At 40.3% G+C, this 22,502-nt stretch overlaps 1 pseudogene; it reads left to right on the forward strand.

The window, feature by feature from the left end:
- The window catches only part of LOC145095795 (mitochondrial-processing peptidase subunit alpha-like), a 67,010-nt pseudogene extending 62,160 nt beyond the window's left edge, over positions 1–4,850 (forward strand).
- The last annotated feature ends 17,652 nt before the right edge of the window (positions 4,851–22,502 follow it).

Below are 22,502 nucleotides of genomic sequence, written 5' to 3' on the forward strand. Positions count from 1 at the left end.
AGCAGGCTGCATTCGAGACTCTGAGACAAAAATTATGTGAGGCCCCGGTGTTGACCCTTCCTAAGGGTGTAGATGATTTTTATGTATACTGTGATGCTTCTATCACATGTTTGGGGGTAGTACTCATGAATCAAGGGAGAGTTATTGTGTATGCTTCTAGGCATCTGAAGCCACATGTGGTTCAGTATATGACGCATGATTTGGATAGGGTTGTGGTGTTTACCCTTAGTATTTCGCGACATTATCTATATGGGTACTGACGTACCATCTAAATGGATCACAAGAGTCTGAGATATCTCATGGATCAGTCGAATGTGAATATGAGATGTCGTAGATCGCTTGACGTGGTAAACGATTATGACTGCGAGATTCTTTCTCATCCGAGAAAGAAAATGTGGTCGTTGATGCTTTGAGTCGCAAGACGACTAATATTTTTGTTGGGGGTTTTATGTATGATGATTTCTATTGATTCACCACTCTTGGCGTTGATCTAGTAGGATCAGGCTGAGGGAATCACAAGTGACCACTGGAAGACGAAGAGAATCAGAGGTCAAATTAGTAGGTTTGGCACCGATACCCGTGGATTGTTGACACAGTGTCACCGGGTTTGGGTCCCAGCATTACAAGAAAAGACCCTTTTATGACGCACAAAATATGACACTCATTGATTTATGTTATGCAAAAGAGAGTGACATTATAAAAGTGTCATCACTTAAAAAAATTTAAGGATCTAGGTCATGCATTATTGCATGCCCATAAATTAGTGTCTCATGTGAAAAAAATTAAAAAGACGGAGGGCACTTTAACTAAAATGCGCGTCCTCTGTGAATCTCGTTTTATATTATTTTTTAAGAAGCGCGTTTCTCTCTTCTTAGAGGGAAAATGAAATCCCCAAAAATTTTAAACACCGTTTTCTTCTCCTACATTCGTATCAATCTGTTCTCTAGCATCTCATCTCCTTCGTCTCCGCCCCTCACCCACCTCCACTACCTCCAACCCACACCGACTCTTCAAGCCTGCACAACGTAAGCTAGGGCTTATTTTAATCGGAGACTTACGCCCCATTCGCTTCTCTATCGATCGCAACATCGTTCAGCAACTACGACTCCTCCACCGCAATGGTGTTGTGACTCCTCATGCTACAACATTGGCGACTACACACATATCATTTAATCTCTCTCATACTCATCATAGAAGAACGACAAGTAGTCTATCATCATCGTTACATTAGTATCGACTCTTGAAGCTCACTTGTCCACTTCCCCTCCACCCTACTCCATCTACTAAGAGTCCTCAGGTTTGCAATCGCTAGGTTTGATTGCACCAAGGTATGAAAATGATGCTTTTACTCTGCCCTATTTCTTAAGTCGTTCAACAATAAGAGGAAACACAATTTCTCATTCATATCTCGACTTCATCTTCTAAATCAAGAAAAAAGGCATATGATTTTTTCCTGCATCAACGATTTCACCTGGTACTTTCGATTTCTCCTTTATACCTCGGTATTTTTCCTACATCTACTTCTCATCTCTGAAAACAACTTGATTTCACCATTTCAGCTTACAATTATTGGTTTAGAAGTTTAGATTCTTCAGGGAATTTGGGAAAAGAAATGTCATACATATGGCCACACCTTCTTAAGTTAAATGAGTACATTTTTTTTCACATAAATGAGGTGCATATTTCAATTTTTTTGTTTTGTCAAATTTTCAAATTTTGTTTTTTTTCTTGGCCAGGTTTGCAAGTTCAAGTGCAGTTGCAGCCAAATCATCTTGAAGGGGTATCTTTCGTTGGTTTACAGGAGGAAGTTCTTCCAGCCTCCCTTCTCTAGACTTTCCACTTAAGGGAATTTAATTCCTATCCTCTCTACCTGATCATGTTGAAACAAGAAAAGACCAAAATCACAACCCTCCAAAATAGAGTCGGAATTGCCTCTGAAACTTCAGCAGTAAGCAACTATTTTCCTTATTCCTATATCACCAAGGTATTTCATGTCGTCATCTCATGTGCCTGATTATTGGAACATAATCATGTAGCTTCCATTGGGTTGTATGTGAATTCTAGCTCAATGTATGAAACACCAATTTCATTTGGAGCCACACATCTTCTAGAACGTATTGCTTTCAAAAGCATAGCTAACAGAAACCAATTGATAGTTGTGAGAGAAGTGGAAGCCATTGGGGGAATGTTAATACTTCTACTTCTAGGGAGCAAATGGGTTACAGTTATGATGCTTTAAAGTCTTATCTTCCTTAAATGGTGGAGTTACTTGTTGACTCTGCAAGGAATCAAGTGTTCTTGGATTGGGAAGTCAAAGATCAGGTATCTGTTTGCCTATTTTCCTTTCTTTCTAGTTCCTTTCTTGGGTTTTCTTTTAGATTACTTCTTAAAATTTATATTATATTGTTTTACAGATCAAGAAAGTGAAAGCTGAGATCAGTGAATACGCCAACAATCCAAAAACCTTGTTGTTAGATGCAATTCATTCTGGTGCATTAGCCAATCCTCTTCTTGCATCAGAAGGCTCATTAAATAGATTAAACAGTTCAATTTTGGAAGAATTTGTAGCTGTAAATCATACTCATAGATTTAGGGGCAGTTTATTTTTCATTTTTTGAGCTTAATGTGTTAAGTACTTAAACTAGACAACTATACATTATTTGTATTTTATATTCTTTGTATTTTATATTGTTTGAAAATTTCAGGCAAACTACGTTGCTCCTAGGATTGTACTTGTTGCATCAGAGGTTGAACTTGAGGAATTATTGAAATATGCAGAGCCTCTTCTGTCTGATTTGCCAAGTGGCGTACATGTTGAGGAGCAAAAGCCGGTTTATGTTGGAGGCGATCATCGTGTTATGGCTGATACATGGGAGTGGTTTTGTAAATTCGGTTTATGTTGGAAGTGATCATCGTGTTAAGACCTAGTAGACAAGGATTATCATAACTTATTTTCATGATATGTCATGTTTTCTTGAAATTGTAGTGATTATCATAACTTATTTTCATGATACAATAGGAGGTACTCATCCATATTGAAGATTGTTCGACAAGATATGATCGAGTCAATCTGTCCACAAGATCAAGTCAACACCACCATGGATTACAACCTTTTCGATTACAATTCCGACTATATGAACGTGAGCTTCCTATTTGGGTGCTCGGATTCATGGAGCGGAATGGGAGGTGGGTTGGATTTCTTCCTGTTAACATGAAAGGTTCCACAAAATAACTTTTGTTGAATAATTTATCCGGGAGTATGTTAGGATTGGACCTAGTCCACCTTATCCCTTTTTGAATTTTATATATATATATATATATATATATATATATATATATATATATATATATATATATATATATATATATATATGTTGACTTAAATGCTGTGTTGACGTGTAGATGGTTGGTGGATCAAGGAGACAATCAAAGAAAAAGTGAAGTATAGTAGAGAAGAATGTTACTTAAAGTGTTTTACAACAATAATTTTCTGGGAGCCTTAAGGATGATGCTAAAATTGAACAATTGATGTAAGCACTTGCGGTAATTAGTTGGTAAGAAAACTAATATTATAACCCTGAAAAATAAAAATAATTAGAGATATAAGGTCATAATTAGATCTTATTTAAAGATATGTGAGTCTGTGTAAGTGTGTAAGTGTGTGCACCCTCATTGACAAAAATCTATGAAACTGAAATAAGATCATATATACATTTATATATGTTTCTGAATTTGGAATTGTATATAATGGAATGGGATTTGTATACTTTTGCAAACAGTCCTCAAAACCTAAGTGGAAAAGTTTTGTAACATGCCTTGACTACATTAACAAGTCCACAAGAGTACTATAAATCACTGAGAAAGGTAAGGAAACAAAAACAATGTAGATTTTATTTGTTCTGTTTTAACAACAATTGGTGTGTTGATACCAGTCAAGAATAATCATAAATTTGGTAATTATTAATTTTTTTTATTATCTTGTTGGCTAATTGATACTATTATTTGTTGCAGAAAAAGTTTTTAATTGCATTACAAATTACTGGGATTTTTACATTGGGTGTTTTGGACAAAGATAAGGTAAAAAGTATAACTAATTAGTAACAATTTTTTAATTAAAAAATCATATCATATCTAGGGATTTGAACCGATTTATTTGAAAATTGCAACCTCATGTACATTTCCAATTTTAGCCCCACTTGTTGTTCAGATGCTGTTATATTCTTCTCCTTTTCAAAAAAGTTGTTGCTCTTTTCCATGTGTGACATGATTTCAAAAGAATTGGACGTGGATTGTAGATTCATATGGTGATGAGATCATTAGGCTTTAATTGAGGTAATTTTTCTTTTAACCTTGAGAACTTTAACATATGTTTATTAATAGAAAGATGCTTTCAAGGTGTTACACAATTGTCCCTTGTTATGTTGATATGTATATGTGCTTGTGTGTAGGCTGGTGTCAAAAAGCTTGCAGGTGTTCAATTTTCCCTCATTTGGCCACTCACATTTGGCACAAGTATTTGCAACTAACATTCGTTGTTTGATTCTTCGATTAATTATATTAGCATATTAATTTTTTGATTGTTATCTGATCAGGTCACAAGAATTATCAGAGCACGAGTTCATTAGTCTTAAAGAATTATGAAAGGCAAGATGCAACTCTACTTAGTTGCAATTTGATGTTTATCATCTTTGTGTATATCTTTTTAGTTTGTATAACATTACCTTACAGAATATATTTGTTTGTCATATTTTTTTGAAGAATATGTTTATCATCTTTATGTATATCTTTTTATTGGATGAAATTGATTGTTTTGGTATATATTTCTTTAGATATTTTCGTATTATGCATAAATGAGTATTGTAAAGACGCGCCATAAATGGATATCATAAATTGTTACTGTAGTTTATGACACACAAATGCGTCTCATCTTCATTTATGACAGGGGCTTCCTCGATACGCATTGCATGTCATAAACACATGCGTCGTAAGGTGACGACACGAAAATGCGTGTCATCTTCCTTTATGACAGGGCCTTCCTTGATACACATTGTGTGTCGTAAATGAGCATCGTAAATGCGTGTCGTAACTGCGCGTCGTAAATGCATGTCGTCTCTCATTATGACAGGGCCTTCCTTGACATGCATGTGTGCGTCGTCTGAGTGTTTTACGACACGCATTGCCCGTCGTAAAAGGCTGTTTTCTAGTAGTGCAGATTTTGATGGGGTCAGGCACGCTATGATGGAGGAGGCACATAAGTGTAGATTTCAATACACCTTAGAGCCACCAAAATTTATCGGTATTTGAGACTTAGTTATTGGTAGTCATGCATTAAGAGGGAGATAGCCTGGTATGTGGAGAGGTGGTTGACCTATTAGATGGTCAAAGTCGAGCACTAGAGGGCACACAAAAAGCTATAGCCTTTGGAGTTTACCATGTGGAAATGGGAATAAATCACCGTGAATTTTATCACCATGTTACCCGAGAAAGCTAAAGGATTTGATGTGATATCTGACATTATGGATCATCTGACTAAGAGTGCTCATTTCTTAGTTATTCAAGAGAGTTCATCGGCTGAGAAATTGGCCGATATGTATGTATGCAAGATCGTCGCTAAAGATGGTGTCCCAAATCAAATATATCTGACCAAGATGTTCGATTCACTTCATGGTTTTTACAAAGGTTCCACAAGGAATTGGGTACGAGATTGCACATTAGCACCGCCTATCACCCGTTGACTGATGGCTAGAGAGAGCGGACCATTCGGACACTTTATGATTTGTTGATATCTTGTGTCATAGATTTCAGTCGGAGGAAGTGTTGGTGTGCAATTTTTCGAGCTTCTTTATGAGAGGAAGTGCCGTACACCTATTTTTTGGGGGGATGTCCATCATAGGCTTATGGGTAAGACCTAGGTGCTCCTTCAAACAGTATAGTTTATCCCATAGATCAGACAGAGGTTGCAGATAGCTCAAAGTCTGCAGAAGATTTACGCTAACACATGTCGATCCGAGTTGGAGTTCCATGTTAGTGATATGGTTTTACTAGAGGTATCACCTTGGAAGGGTATAATATGATTCAGGAAGTGGGGAAAATTGGGTCCCGAATTTATTGGACTGTTTTAAGTAGCGTCCAGTGTAGGTAGGGTAGCATGTCGACTTGATCTACCCGAGGAGCTTAGCCAGATTCACAACACCTTCCATGTTTCTCGGCTTTGTAGGTGTGTAGCTGATAAGTCAACAATGATTCCTTTGGAAGACATTCAGGTTGATGAGGTCTGTAACTATGTTGAGAGAGTGGTGATAATTTTGGATAGGAAGACGAAGGGCTTGCGTAACAACATGGTACCATTGGTCAAGATCAGTGGCAACATAAGAAGGGCTCTGAATGGACGTGGGAACCCGTGGTAGAGATGTGGGAGGACTACCTAGAGCTATTCACAGCTTCAGACTTCGAGGAAGAAGTCTGATTCAAGTGGGGGAGAATTATAACACCTAACCAAAGAAGGTATTTCCATTCTTGACTGAAGTTTTAAATTATTGCAAAAATGGTCCTTATGTCGGGTGCACACTGGGTGTAAGTTATTAAAGAATGGTGTGGGTGTCTTTGAGGACACAATGCGTACATAAGGAGTATGTAGGGCATACTCAGCTGAAGTGTAAACCTTAAATTCATGGTTTTGAAAACAACTTAACCTCCATAAACCCTTTCCATTCTCAACCTCCATCTCTCCTAACGACTCCCTTCAAACCCTAACCCCATATTTCTCCCTTTTTAGTTAAAGGTTTGTTTTTGGGTGCTTTTGAAGGAAGAAGAAGTTGGTAGTGTTACTTGGAAAACTTCATGATATGTAGATCTATGAGTTGTACCTCTCAAGCATCATCCAAGAGGTATAAAGTTCCGAACTTGGTTAATGATTTGTTAGATCTTCTTAGTCCTTAGTATTATGTCCTTTTGTCCCATATTCTTGGTCAAGTTGAGTGTGAGTTATTCCAGGCCTCATGATTTGCATTTCCAAACATTTTTTTGTGCTTAGAATCACAATAATGGAATCTTGATTCTTTCCTTTCATTCATGTAAGATAAATGAGAGGGTTTTGGTTTTGGGCACTTTTTGGCCATGCAAACTCATAAATTTTGAAACTTTACGATTTAGGATGATTATTGGAATTAGATTTGAGTTATGATCATAAGGATTTAAGGGAATAAGTGCTTAATGAAGAAGTTGGATTGGCTTAAGTACACGGGGCGTATCATGGGAGTACGAAGCACGTACAAAACTGGAGTCCCATAATTTAAGAAGGCATTTTCTACGTCATGTGTAGATATAGAGTATGCAGGGTGTATTCAGCTTGATTTTGGACTTTGACTTTGACTTTTCATGTTTGACCATTGACTTTGACCAAGTTTGACTTTAGGTCATTTTGGGTAATTTGAATAGTAGTTTGAGATTGGGTACCTATTTATTATATAGGTAACCTATAGAGGCTATACTTGGAGAAATGATCAGTTCATCTATGTTTTAGACTGTGAGGTGAGTTTTCCTCACAATACTTGTAGGTCGACGACACCACTGCCGGCCCACTAGGTTATGTATGCAAGTATATAGGATGATGTTCTTTTGGTTATATAATAGATTGGTAGATCTTTATGATTAACTATACTTGTTGGATATGTATTTATGTTTATATGTTGCATATGTATAGATATTGTGGTTGGGTTGAAATGGTCATGGTTTGTGCTGAAGGCCAAGATACCCGGGAGGTTGGGATTGGCTGTAGGCCCTATGAGGTGGTCCAGTTAGGCCAAATGCCCGTACAGTGGTCTAGATAGGTTGTAGGCCCTACGAGGCAGACCAGTCAGGCTGAAGGCTCATATATGCATGTTCTTGTCCACTTGGCTGTGTGTGGTACGTTGGGGAACTCACTAAGCTTTGGCTTACAGGTTGATTTTATGGTTTTAGGTACTTTCGATTTCAGGATACTCTAATTCATGATTGTAACTTTTGGAAACTTTTTTTGTAAATTGATATTATATCCCACTAGGACTACATCAAACATAATGGAACCGTCAGTCTGATAGACGGTTTGGGCAAAGAGCGCTGCATGCCTAATGTCGCGTCCTCGCCCTCGCCTTCGCCCTCGCGATCCCGTATTCGTGCCTTGGCGCCCAAGTGCCAAGATCAGCATCAAGGAAAAATAGTACCGATTGCATCCCAAAGCGACATGTGTAGCGCTCAGGGCGTCACACCTGGCAAACCTGCACCAATAGCAAACAACCACATAGAGAGCACGATCTACCAATCGAAGGCCATCTATCCCTACCAAACCTGAAAATGTAGAAGAGACTGTCAGGGATCTGTCCCTTTGACCACAGGTATAAAAAGGTCCCTTCTCCTCCAAGAGAAGGGATCAATGAAACACGACCCTTAAACTCTAAATTACCACTTTTTCGCCTTCTCTGGAAGAAACCAATTGACTTGATCGTTAGAGCCTCGTTCCGGGAGTGCCTCCCAGACGACGACAAACGATCTTGTCTTCTTTATTGTGATTCTCAGGACCTTCATTCCCATCCCTCAACGAGATGGAGTTAAGCCAGAGACATATCACAGCAGTTGGTTCCATCTGGACATGCACCCAGTACTTCACAAGATCAGTCGCCATAAATGATTGATGAAGGACCGATATGGCAGGAAGGTGATGGCGCTAGCCCAGTTAGACCAATGCAGTCTCTTGACGGAAGCCGTCCGTCAGCACTAGAAGGGCAGTTGCTCACACAGACACCGACCTCTAGTTAGCCCCGCAGCAGGGTTCATCGCTAGTCTATGCCCGCTACCATCCATCTCAATGGAGGAAACGACCACAATTAACTCCAAAATGCCTCAAAGAGTGTTGACCACATAATCACAAAAAACTGTAAGTCGACCACAGCCATCAATGCGACATGTGCGGACTAGCGCCTGGTCCCTTGGCACCATTCTATCAGTCACACCACCTGTAGGTCATCAGTCTTCCCCGATGTTGCCTTGTCGCATATCCCTCTATTCGCACAACAACCATCTTTCAACCTATATTCATACTACTACCAAGGCATGTACCCTTAAATGCAGCGACAATCCTACAACATTCAAGGCACACCAACACAGATGAGACCTCACACACTACGGGTAAAATGGAGTTGGGTTCACAATTGAATCAGTCGATACATGCATACTCCACACATGCATCATATACGCCTCAAGCAACGATGTACAACCACCAGTACCATGATGAGTATGGCCAAGGGTACAACAACCCATACTACGTACAACAAGCGATGGTCAACAGAGCACCCAACTAACCACACATGAACAACCTGTAACAAGTATGAGCTCAACATTCTGCCAAAAGCTACTACAATATGAAATACCACATTTCGCCATGATCCCTAACATCCCAAAGTATGACGGCACGACAGATGCTAATGAACACATAGATACCTACGTGTGGACAATGATATCCCTTAGGATGGAAAAAAGATTTAACTACACCTACTTCCCAGTGACGTTATCGGGAAACGCCGGCAAATGGTTCAAGGCGCTACGTCCGCCAAGTATCTCCAGCTTTGAACAACTAAGGTATATTTTCCTTCACAACTTCATGTATTTGAGGAATGTCAAAGGAGATGCCAACTCTATCATGGCATGCAAGAAAAGAGACGGAGAATCCATCCGAGCATATAAGGACCAGTTTACCCTCGCGAACCTAAGCGTCCTCGGTCACGAGGAATTTCTAGTCATGGGCTCCGTCGCCCAGGGTCTACTACCAGGACCCTATCAAGGAAAATGAAAGGAACAGTGCCAAAATCTAGGGATGAGCTCAAATATAGGGTCGAAAAATACCTTAGGAATATCAAGGGAGAAGAATGCAAACCTCAAACAAGAATCAGTCAGCTCCCACTACCGCCACAACCACAAGGAGTGGAACGATGGAAACCATGATTAACATAGCAGACATGCAAGACACTCATCTCGTAGATTCCACCCATTTTTCAATGATGAGCCCAAGATCCATAAGATGGAAGTACATGCGGTAGAAAAAAACTCCCTAGCGGACAGAAGAAGAGAAACACAAATATTGCAAATAACACAAGAGCAAAACCCACGACACTGGAGAATGCATGATCATCAAAAGAGACGTAGAAGACAAGAAACTGAGTGGAGTCGACGACTCACATGACGAGCAGAAAGACGAAAGAACCCGAAAGGAGGTGAACAAACATCCAATGAAAAAGAATGTGTAGGGTCCGTTATGTGTTGCGTCTTGGGCTCGTTCTTTAGTCCAATTTTGTATCCGGATTGGGCCTGTCCATTCGTGATTTATTTATTAGGGTTTAGTATTTATAGATGCTTGCATGCATCTTAGTACAAAAGATTTTGGAGTCAATCATTCACAGCGCATACTTTTATTGATTGTAACCCTAAAACAGCCTATACAACGGAATTTCTTAGTCGAGCTTTGCTGAGGTGTGAATCTATTGAATCATTCAACATATTTTGATTCATTCTTGTGTTTGATTTTTCTGTTCTTATTTATGTGATTAACCTGTTTGAAGATCTAAACGATTAATGAGTTCTTCAACTCTTCAATTGGTATCAAAGCAGGAGACTGTGTAATTCATACACATCTCTTCTGTGAAAGAAGTGATTAGGGTTTATGCCGCATTCATTGATAATTATTGAGCCGTCACTCCATAATTGACGTATCTCATTAATTATTCATCTTGCCCTAATATTACGTATTACAAAGTTTGATCTTATAACAGGTTACACGATCAAGCATGGACGATTCTCAATCCAATCCCATCAACATCTCTAATATCATCGGATCAACCACCAAGATTCTAATCCTCTATACTCAAGACTATGAACTATGGACGCACCACTTTGAAGATTACGTTATTGGATCTGAAGATAACGGGTATCCGATATGGGAAGCTATCACATCTAGCCCTTTCGCTCATTCAAGCACTTCTAGAATCATTAAAACTCAAAAGGAGTATAATGATCTATTAAAAGATGTGAAAGACGTCACTCAGGATGATAAGGAGAAGTTCCAATGCAACATTAAGGCATTGAGACTAATTCGATTCGCTCTTCAGTCTGACACGTTTCGATTAGTAAGTTCTTGTAGTATAGCGAAAGAAATCTGGGATCGGCTGCGAGAGCTATACTCCACAGATGAAGATTTAGAGCACTCAATTCAGACCCTACTTCTCTTTGAATTTGGAGAATTCAAGCAGATGCCAGAGGAGGTTGTTACACAAACATTTGATCGGTTCAATCATCTTCTCAGCAAGATGATCAAGCATGACATTGAAAGAAAGCTCATCGAACAGAAGGTCGCCTTCTTAAATGGCCTCAGACCCGAATGGAGGACAGTTGTGTCAATGGTTAAAGCTCACGAGCAGTTCAAATCGTATTCCTTGGCAAAACTGGTGGGGATTCTAAAATCCCAAGAAAAGATTGCGTTACAAGAGAAAAGCGTGGTTTCAAACTTGGGGTCTTTGGCGCTTTTGTCCAAAGGTAAGAATACAGCAGCAGAAGAAGAAGAAGATTTGAATCTGGGAGATTACGATTTAACAGCTGAAGACTATGCTATGATGTTATCAAATCCTAGAAGGTTCATTAAGAAGAAGTTCCCTACCAACAAGAACTGAAATTGGTAGGGAAGCTACAGCTCTGAGAAAGTGAAAGAGGAGCCGAAGGTTGAAGAATCAAAGAAGGAAGTGAAGGGTGAAGCTGACTCTGGTGTCAGTTGCTTCTACTGTGGTGGGAAAAATCATTACGCAAAAGATTGCGTGTTAAAGAAGATGGCAGAGAAAGATGAAGAAGCAAGTCTTCTGAAATGACTGGAGGAGATTAAGAGGAAGAAAGCTGCTACTAATCCCTCTATGAATGCTCTTATTGTGCAGGATTTGGTAGATGATGATGAGTTCGGTGGCGTACAGGTGTGGTCAACTGACTCAGAAGATGATGAAGTGAGAAAGCCTTCTCATGGAAAGGTGTATTTGGCGAAGAATGTGGATGTTAGTGGAAGATGTCTGATGGTGTCGGATGTATCCCAGATGAGGGGATACAACACTGATGGTGGAAACGAAGAGGCTAAGGAGCGAGAGGACGTGTGCTTTACAGTGAAGCCTCTCAGTGTGCAGATCAGTGAACTAGATGAATTGATCAAGAAGGTACAATCTATTTTCATTTCGTTTAAAATTCCACAAACATCATATGAAAAGGAATTAAATAACTTGAATTCAAGAATTTCAAATCTAGATAGTTGTTTAACTCAAACGTGTGTCACGAATTCTAATCTAACTGACCAAATAAGCAGGGTGTCATCCAAGAGTGAGGAGTGAAGGATATGGATAGAGCAGAAGGAGTTGGAGCTGGTTAAGTCTAGGGATGAGAACATTTATTTGCAAAGCGACAATCTTAAGTTATTAAAACAGAGGAATATTTTTTGTTTGATTGCAAAAAGACTTTATACTAACATTACTCAGTTGCATTTAAACTGTGAAATAGGTCAGAAGATACATCGCATGATTCTGCCCTTCCTTGAGTTAAAGGAGAATGAAATTGATACCGAAGCATACAACTGCGAAAGTGTTGTATCTTCAGGTGATGTTAATCCCACCTATATGTATGGTCTGGACAAAATTGAATCTTTTATAAAGTCCAAAGACCATAAGGACATGCTTAAGAATCTTTTGGATGAAAATGATAAGTTGAAACTCAGGGCCGATACTATACAAAAATTTGACTCGTTGAGTACCAAACTAAGTTCGGAAAATAAAATCGATGTTGAAAATGCATCTAAACTTAATGAGGACGATGACATGAGTGAAATTTCTGTAGAGGATGTGGTTGATTGTTATGAGTTCATTAGAAGAGAAACTGAAAACCACAAAAACTTGATTTCTGAAAATTCTGTGGAATTTGCTCGTTTGTCCAAACATAAGTCCCCAATCCTTAAAGAAAAGACCGTTGTATACCAAAAGGTTCGAACCACTCCTAATCAAGTTTATAAGGTCACAGGAGTAACCGAACATCAGATAGCCGAACTCACTGCCATAGTGAATGAAGATAATGCAGATGGCTGTGATGAGTTTTTCTGGTCAGCACCGATAGACAACGCAGATGAAACAGTTGGTTTGTCGGAGCGAACATCATGGAAAGCCAAAGGGAGATACGTGGCAGAACCATTGAATAAACCTACCAACTTTGACGTTCCAGGTTCCAGCGGTACAAAAGAGATTTCAGTGGAAGATGTCACCTCAACTAGCGAAACCTCTTCCATGAAGAGTGAACCTGTTGCTAAGAAGCAGAAATAGAAGGAAAATATTCACAGACAACCGAAACAGGTGAAAAATCAAAAGCAGCAGAGAAACTTGAGATACAAGAAAAATCACTCAGAGCGAAAGGAGTTTTGGCGTTCCCAAAATCCTCACTATACTCACTCTGACAGTAACTCCAAGCCAAAAGGACAAGAAAACAAGAGTAAAAGGATCTTCAATCCATCAATCCAAAAGAACCAGAGGAAGACTTTCGGGCCACAGGAAGAACAAAACCGAAAGGATACGTTCGGTCCCAAAAGCAACAACAACCAAAAGGCTGGTTTCGGTTCATCAAACAACAACCGACAAAGACCTGATTTCAGCCCTTCAAGCTTTTATAGTAGAAGACCCAGCTTCGGTCCAGCTACTAACAACAATCGGAAAAACAGTTTCGGTCCATCATCAAACAGCAACTGAAGGTCGAGGTTCGGTCCCTCAAATGACCACAACCGAAAGGGTCATTTTGAACCTCAAGTCAGCAAAGATTCTCATTCTAATTTTTTTCCTCTAATTCTTCTTGTTCTCATTCTTCTTCCAAGCCTAATTCTCGTCCTACACCAAACTCACAATCGTCAAAGGATTTGAAAGGAAAAAGGAAGATTTCCTCAGCAAATGAACACCGAAAGCAGGCTAAGGTCCAAACGCCCGAACCTGAATCCAAAATACCTGCATCTATCTCCAATTAAATCAAAGTATTTACCATTAAGAGGAAAGATGAAACTACCTTAATAAAACAAACATATCTGGTTATTGTTTCACTTACTATTCCTGTTTCTGTAAAAGGCTCACGAGGACCCAAGAAACTTTCGGTTCCTAAATCTGCTTAATTTTTGCAGGTTATAAGTGACGAGCAGTTTGACAAAGAATGGTACATAGACAGCGGCTGCTCACGTCACATGACAAGAAGGAAGGAAGAGCTAAGGGAGTTTCGGTCACTTCAAAACGGTGGCAATGTCATGTTTGGTAACAACTCATATGGAGCGATAAAGGGTTCTGGGATGATAACCAATGGAGATTTTACAATCAGAAAGGTGGCATATGTAAAGGGGTTGCAGCATAACCTCATCAGTGTGTCTCAACTGGTGGGAGGAACAGGTCTTAAAGTCTCATTTGATAACGAAGGTTCAGAGATAATAGAGAAGAAATCCAACAAAGTCATTCTCAAGTCTGAACAAAAAGGTGAAATGTTCCCTTTGAATCTCAGACCAATCAAAGGGAATCCAGCAATATGTCTTTTGTCCAAAGCTCATTCAGACGAAAGTTGGTTGTGGCACCGAAGGCTCTCACATCTCAACTTCAAAGACATCAACAAGCTAGTCACTGGTGGTCATGTTCGGGGACTTCCATTGCTCAAGTTCGATCGTGAACACTTGTGTGCTGCATGTGAAATGGGGAAACAAAGTCGCCAAAGTCACCCAACGATCATAAATACAAAAGTTGTTGAACCACTTGAGTTGCTTCACATTGACTTATGTGGTCCATCATCAATCGAGAGCATTGGCGGTAACAAGTGCATTCTTGTTATTGTTAATGACTTCTCACGATTTACTTTAGTATTCTTTTTGAAGCACAAATCAGAGGCAACTCCCAAACTGAAGGTCTTTATCAAGAACAAAGAATTCGAAGACTTCTGAGCAGAAAAATGCACCAGTCACAACTTCTTGGCCCCTTACACACCACAACAGAACGAAATTTTCGAAAGGCGAAACCGATCCCTGTGTGAGGCGGCCCGAACAATGCTAAGTTTTGCTTCCCTTCCTTTATATTTCTGGGCTGACGCCATTGCTGCAGTGTTTTACTCAGAACAGGTCTTATCTCAACAAGCATTTCACTCTCACTCCTTATGAGATAATCAACAACAGGAAGCCGAATGTCATGTTTTTTCATGTGTTCGGTTCCTGGAGCTTCATCTTCAACTCCAAAGAATATCGCAACAAGTTTGATGTCAAAGCTGATGAAGGTATCTTTCTGGGATATTCTCTTACTTCAAAGGCATACAGGATTTTGAATAAGCGTTCTAAAAGAATTGAACAAACCTATTATGTGACGTTCGATGACAATTACATCAAGAAGTTGAAGTCTACTGAAGAAGCAATTAGAGAGATTTTCTCTCAAACAGGTCAAGTCACAGCCTTTATTGCCAATCTTTTTGACCAATTCATGGATCTATTTGATGAACCTGAGAAAGCTGCTCACTCTGAGGCCACCACAGTAGACAACAAGATTGATCACCTTAAAAACATCGTCGAAAATGTAGCCAAACAAATGGGAGCAGAAGAACCAGTTTGAAAAGAACCTCCCCAGAGCGGTACTTCGGTCGAGGGGGAGAATCTATTTTCTTCAAATCAACAAGACTCACATATTCAGGGGGAGAATTCAATTTTTGATGAACCCGAAAGCCCCACTGCATCCGAAAGTCCTGTAGCACCCGAAAGGCCTGCTGCACCCGAAAGTCCAGTGACAACCGAAAGTCCGGATCAACCCGAAAGCTCAGTTGAAGAAAGACTTCATGGTTCATCATTTGTCAAAGGGGAGAACTCAGATATGCTCTATAATGATGACATTCAATCAGAGTTGGAAGAAATGGTAAATGCTGAATTGGATCCATCCTATGATCCGAACTATCCTCCTCTCACCAAATGGACCAAAGATCATCTTGTATCTCAAATAGTGGGTGATGTATCTGAAAAGGTTCTAACACGATCTCAACTGAAGGCAAAGCAAACTTCCTTATTCTCCAAAGTAGAATTCTTTATGTTCAATTCTTTCATCTCCAAAATAGAGCCGAAGACCGTCAATATTGCTCTCGATCATTCTGATTGGGTTCAGGCAATGCAATATGAACTCAATGAGTTCGAAAGAAATAAGGTCTGGCAACTCATTCCAACACCAAAAGATGCCTCGGTCGTAGGTCTCAAATGGGTGTTCAGAAACAAAATGGACAAGGAGGGTAATGTGATTCGAAATATGGCTCGGCTAGTGGTGAAAGGTTACTGCCAGGAAGAAGGAATCGATTACGAAGAGACATTCGCTCCGATTGCAAGGCTGGAATCCGTTCGTATATTTCTTGCATATGTTGCACACAAGAACTTTGAGGTCTACCAAATGGATGTAAAGTGCGCCTTTCTAAATGCGGAACTTGAAAAAACCGTGTATGTGGAGCAACCTCCTGGCTTTGTAAATGAAAAGCATCTAGATCACTACTATATCTTGGATAAAGCTGTTTATGGTTTGAAACAAGCACCTAGGGCATGGTATGAAACATTAACTATGTTTCTAAAGATGTCTAAATTCAAACAAGGTTCGGTTGACCCAACCTTTTTTCGTAAAAAAGGAAGGTAACGACCTTATGATCGTTCAAATCTATGTCGATGATATCATCTTTGGCTCAACGAATCCTAGCCTAACAGTTGAATTCAGAAAGCTGACGGAGACTAAATTTGAAATGGGCTCAAATGGTCCAATTAACTTTTTCCTTGGTTTAAATATTAGACAGGGACCGGAAGGCATCTTTATCAACCAGGAAGCATATACCAAGACCCTTCTTGCTAAGTTTGGCATGATGGAAGACTCAAAGGTTAAAGTCCCTATGTCATTCGGTACCAAGCTCACACCATCCTTGGAAAAACCGGCAGTCGACATAACGCTTTATCGCCAAATGATTGGTTCCCTTATGTACCTCACAGCTAGCAGGCCCGATAGAATGTTTTCAGTGTGCTATTGTGCCAGGTTTCAAGCAAATCCGTGCGAACCACACATGCTGGCAGTAAAGAATATATTCCGGTATTTGAAGCGAACCACCTCTCTCGGTCTTTGGTATCCCTCAAACTCAGGTTTCTTCATTCAAGCCTACTCAGATGCAGACCTAGGAGGATATGGTCTAGATCGGAAAAGCACTACAGGAGGCTGTCAATTCCTCGACGGGAAGTTGGTGAGCTGGAAATATAAGAAACAAACATGTGTTTCTCTGTCTACAGCTGAAGCAGAGTACATTGCAGCCGCCTCATGCACATCTCAAGTGATTTGGATCCAAAGCCAACTCCGAGATTATGGACTCAATATGAAAAGGACCGCACTATATTGCGACTCAGAAAGTGCAATTAGGATCTGTCATAATCCAGTGCAACATTCCAAGACGAAGCATATAGCACTGAGGTGTCACTTTATTAAGGATCATGTGGAAGAAGGAAACGTAGAAATTCACTTTGTTCTAACAACTGATCAACTGGCCGACATCTTTACCAAAGCCCTTCCTGAAGCAAGTTTTAATAAAATCCTACAAGGTCTAGGTATGATGGAATCGAAGTCAGTACCAAAAACACTTTCTCAGAACTAAAAGTTGGAAGCGAAATGAACCGAATGCTCGGTCTATTTCGGGCTCGGTTCACATGGGAACCGAAATGAACCGAACGCTCCGTCTATTTCGGGTTTGGTCCCATTGCACTTGTTTTCGCTTATCTCAAAAAGGTGATATCTTTGGTTGTACCTATTTGTAGAATTGTTTTTCCAAAAATTCCAAAAATATATTTTTTTAAGGAACCGAAATGAACCGAGCGTTTGGTACATTTCGGGTTCAGTTCCAAAAAATTTTTTTGGTTTGTTTTGTTTTTCTCTTTACAAAAATATCAAAAGTTCCAAAAATATTTTATTTTTCTTTTTGTCTCTAATTCTGTTTATATTAACTATTTATGGATTATCGTTAGGGATGGTATCATTCTCACACTTTTTACTAGTTAAGTGTCCCTAGAAGCATGCTGCTGCATGTTGTCCAAAGCCTCAACTGATTCTGAATAAAGCCTTATTGACTTGGTATATACAAACCTTGTCTTCCCAATTAGGCTACTACATTTATTCTAATCATGAGCTACCTTACTCTTTTCTCATATGCGTTAAGAGTTTTTCTGCTTAGTCACTATATTTATAGCAGAGGTACTTTGGTTTTCTTACACCATCTCAAACATTTTTCTCCATCATATTTGCTTCATACATGTAACCCTTGAGACTCTCAGAAATTACCACTGAGGTTTATGGTTACATAATCTCTGTGTTTGTGATCTTAGCTTCATGTCACTACGTGCTAAGTGAAACCCAAAATTCAATACCCACTATGCATTGACGATGAACAATTAAATTTGCTCTAGCTTTCACTTATGAATTAACGAATCCACCCAAGTGGTTGTACCATGAAATCTCTAATTTTCTTTTTGTGTGATTCTTATAAAATTGTTACATACCATAACATTTCTTCCCTTAGAATCCAGTTTTAAATTTTCTTGAGATTTCACACCGAGTATTTTCAACATGTCACTAAAATATTGTCCAAACCTACTTGTTCAACAGACCACATTGGTCTCACAAGTACTTCATTCGGTTTCTATCTTATGTCAAGATCAGGAATTCTGAACTGAAGTGAAAGCCACCCTTATTAGACTCATTAAAAGATGCCTTTCAACACTTCTTAACAGGTGATTAATCGTAATTCAACAGGAAACCACACAAACACTTTAAAGTCTCTCTTGACTTTGAAGGAAGAGATTTTTGCCCGGGATCCACAATTTCGTGTCTCTATTGAAATCACAAATTCCCACATATATGTTGCTTTATTTCTTTATCTTTGACACTCTATGCACGGAAATCTTTTTGATTTTACAAAAATCTGATTTCGTTCATTACAAGCTATTTTTATGGCTCTGGGTTTTAATGTTATATTCTCAACGGGATGTTGTGGTTAATACTACACGTGTTTGCTTTTATTAAGTGAAGACAACCATTTAGGAATTCAAAACGACGTTTGATGGGAAGGCGTGCAAAACGGAAGAGTTTTTTCTCTCTCATGCGTAATCATAGGGGTTGCTAACTGTCACGCGTCAATCAACTCACGAAACGCTTCGTTTTTCAAGAAGATTTGGGGGCGGATTTTTCTCTCTCCTCTACACACGGTATAAAGGGTAAAACCTAATTTCTTTTACCTCTTTACTGCACCCAAAATTCAGAGAGCAAGCGAAGATTATTTTCTCCCACTATTCATCTTCTTCTTCGAAGCGCTCATGAATGGCGGAATCATCCTCTGTTCACGAAATCACCCACATTCTCCCAATCCGACCCCAGCAAATCCTGATCATTGATCTCACCCCACATTCCTATGACGCCTTCATGTTCCCTATTATGGAGTGTCTTAAACACTCTCCACTGGCTCTAGCACTAACCAAGGTTGAAATCGTTCCTATGGAGTGTTTATCCCAAATTTTTACTACTCCCCACTATGACAAGTCTGTCGATCACATTTTCTTCGACATTCTTGATACCAAAACCTCCATCTCCAAACAACGATTCTGCTCGCTCCTAGGGTTCGAACCTGATGAGTCGAGGGTTAACCCTTAGTCTATTCCTGTGGGACACTTGTTCTCCATGTTTTACAACATGGGTTACACTAACATTCTTACCACTGTTACAAAGTTCAAGAAATCCTGTCTTCCTCCTCAGTGGAATGGCTTCTTCACGGTGCTGTTCAAAGGTTTATCAGAATGAAGTGCAGGCTCTGATGGGATAGCCGTCTGTTTATGACAATTCTCTACAGGCTGTCCCACGGTGTTAATCTCGACTATGGCTCTGTTTTATGGCAGCAGTTGATTCAAAGCCTTGCTTCTACTTCTCGCCATTCTGAAATTTCTTATGCCAGATTCTGGACCCACCTTGGTTACCAAGTGGGCAATGGACAAGTATCATGTCCCTGTTGTAGCCAATTCTCCACTCTCCTCGATTGCCGTTTTCCACACAACTAAGATAATCGTAACTGATACTTCCAAGTTTCCGTTTGCTGGCTTAATTCCCGAGTCAATGTATGCGTGTGTATCAAGGGATAGTCGTGTCATCAAGAACTACAAGGATTTTCGTCGCTCAGGCCCCAGAGAGCTCACTCCAGAGATGATTCAATCTATCCATGATGCTGACAAGCCTGCTCCCAGGGGTAAGAAACCAGAAAAGGGGGAAGACAAGAAGGTAGTCAAATGAGTGAAAGGTCCTTCTCCAAAGAAGCGAAAACCTACCAAGGCAGCCCAATCACCTCTACTAAAGAAGAGGAAAACCCAGCCCAGGCGCAAACTCATTCTTGCCTCTTCCTCCAGTGAATCAGAGGATGAGAATTCAGACTCCGAGGAATCGCTTCGAGGTGTCACTCCTCCCCGTTCGCCTTCACCTAAGGTACCCATTTCAACTAAACCTGTCTCTCCTCCCCCAATCTCTATCTCTATTTCCATTCCCCCATAACCTCCACCACTCAAATTCCTTCTACTTCTATTCCTGTACCACCTCCTATTTTCTCAGAAGCTACGACAACAACCACTACTGGAGTTCGAACCAACGTATATGATACGGGGGCTCATATTTCAGCACCCAAACACAGACCCGCCACTAAACATACTTCCACACCCGCACCTACTACCACAACCGAACCTCCACCTTCGCCTTCATCTCCCAATCACTAAGCAGATGACGAGACGTTTCTTGGAGGGGAAGACATGACTTTTGATTCTGTCTACTACAGTCCTTATTAGGTTCAAAGCGATGATGATGATGATGCTTCTGTCACTAAAAAGCATCTCAAGGAACTTGATGAGAAAATCGATAGTCTCATCGCTTCCTCCTCCTCTTCTCGGTCCAATATCTCAGAGGCCGCCATTCAGGGGCTAGTTGATTCTTTCACCAAGGCACATGAAGCCTCAATCAACTCCGCCACTACTACTATCTAAGCATCTACAAAGGCCTGTGCTGCTGCTACCGAAAAAGTCGAAAAACTATTTCTTGATGCTAACAGTCTTTTACAGTCTTTATAGGGGGCCGCTGAATCAAATACAGCGAAGGTTGATTTCATAGCTGAGAAGCTGGCTACTTCTTTCGCATCAGAACACCAACTCTTTGCCGGTCTTCGTCAGACCATTGCAGCTGACAACAAAACTTTCCAGGCGACGGTTGAGGAGAGCTTGACAAAGCTCCAAGAAGATCTCGCTTCGGAGAACACTGTCATGGATGCGCTTGCTCGCAAAACCACTTCTCTAAAGGTCAGGAGTCTTCAGCTTTCCCAATCAGAAAAGGAAGTTGCGTCTCTCCGATCTGAGCGAGCAGTCATTTCCATGTGTGTTTTGGATGTCCACGCCGCCCTCTCCAACATTATTGAAGCAAACGATCCAATCCTGAATTACTCAGTGAGGCGAACTCTAGCAGAGAAGCTTGCTCCCGCACTTGACCTGCTCAGCAAAATTGAAGGGCTTCCTGAGTTCATGGCCCATCCGAAAGAAGGGGGAAAAGGGGTGTCAATGGCCGACAATCAATCTCAACCGCCTCGTACTTCTACATCAGCTTCAACTAAAGCAACCGAACCTCCAACAACAGGTCAAGCTTCAGGTTCGGGTGCTAAAGATAAAGGGAAAAAGATTCTTGAAGACAGTGATGGTGATGACGACAAAGAGACCATTACTGATCTCTTGAAGAAACAAGCCAGGGAAAAGGATTCAGATATGAGTGCTCGTGTTGCCAGAGAGGCGGAGGCGAACGAAAGAAAAATGAAGGAGGCTCATGATCTCCTTGAGAGTTGAAAAACTCTATTCCCTCCGTGGACTCTGGAGAAGCTTATCAAAGAAGCTATTGATACTCCCAGCATCCTATGGCTCGAATCGGTGATTTGCTTGGACAAGGTCAATTCTGTCGACTCTCAGTTTGACATGCCCTTGACCCGAAAGGCCTTCACATTTCATGCTTTCTCCCATGTTGCTGATGTCCCTCATCCTCACCCGAAAGTTGATAGGGAGCTTGTTGAATTCTATCTGAGGTCTGCTCAGCCTCAGTATCAGACATGGAGTGCACAGAAGATCATAAACGTTCAGGTCCTCAAACCCTTTCGGGAGGGTAACTTCACAAATGTTCGGTTCAAAGTGCTGAGGGGGTCTTCTCAAACAGAACATTCTATTTCTCTTGCCGATCTTCCTAACCTAAATCCACATGATTGGATCATTCTGCACAACATCCTCCTCACTAATGAAGCTGAATATGGGCCAATCATAGATCACTTCAAAAGGATGTTGGTTTGCTAGATCATGGAGGTCGCCAAGATGGATTAGGAGATCGCAAGTATTTTCAAGA

Source organism: Lactuca serriola, chromosome 3, assembly GCF_051521515.1.
Source record: "Lactuca serriola cultivar US96UC23 chromosome 3, Lser_US96UC23_V15, whole genome shotgun sequence".
NCBI lineage: Eukaryota > Viridiplantae > Streptophyta > Magnoliopsida > Asterales > Asteraceae > Lactuca > Lactuca serriola.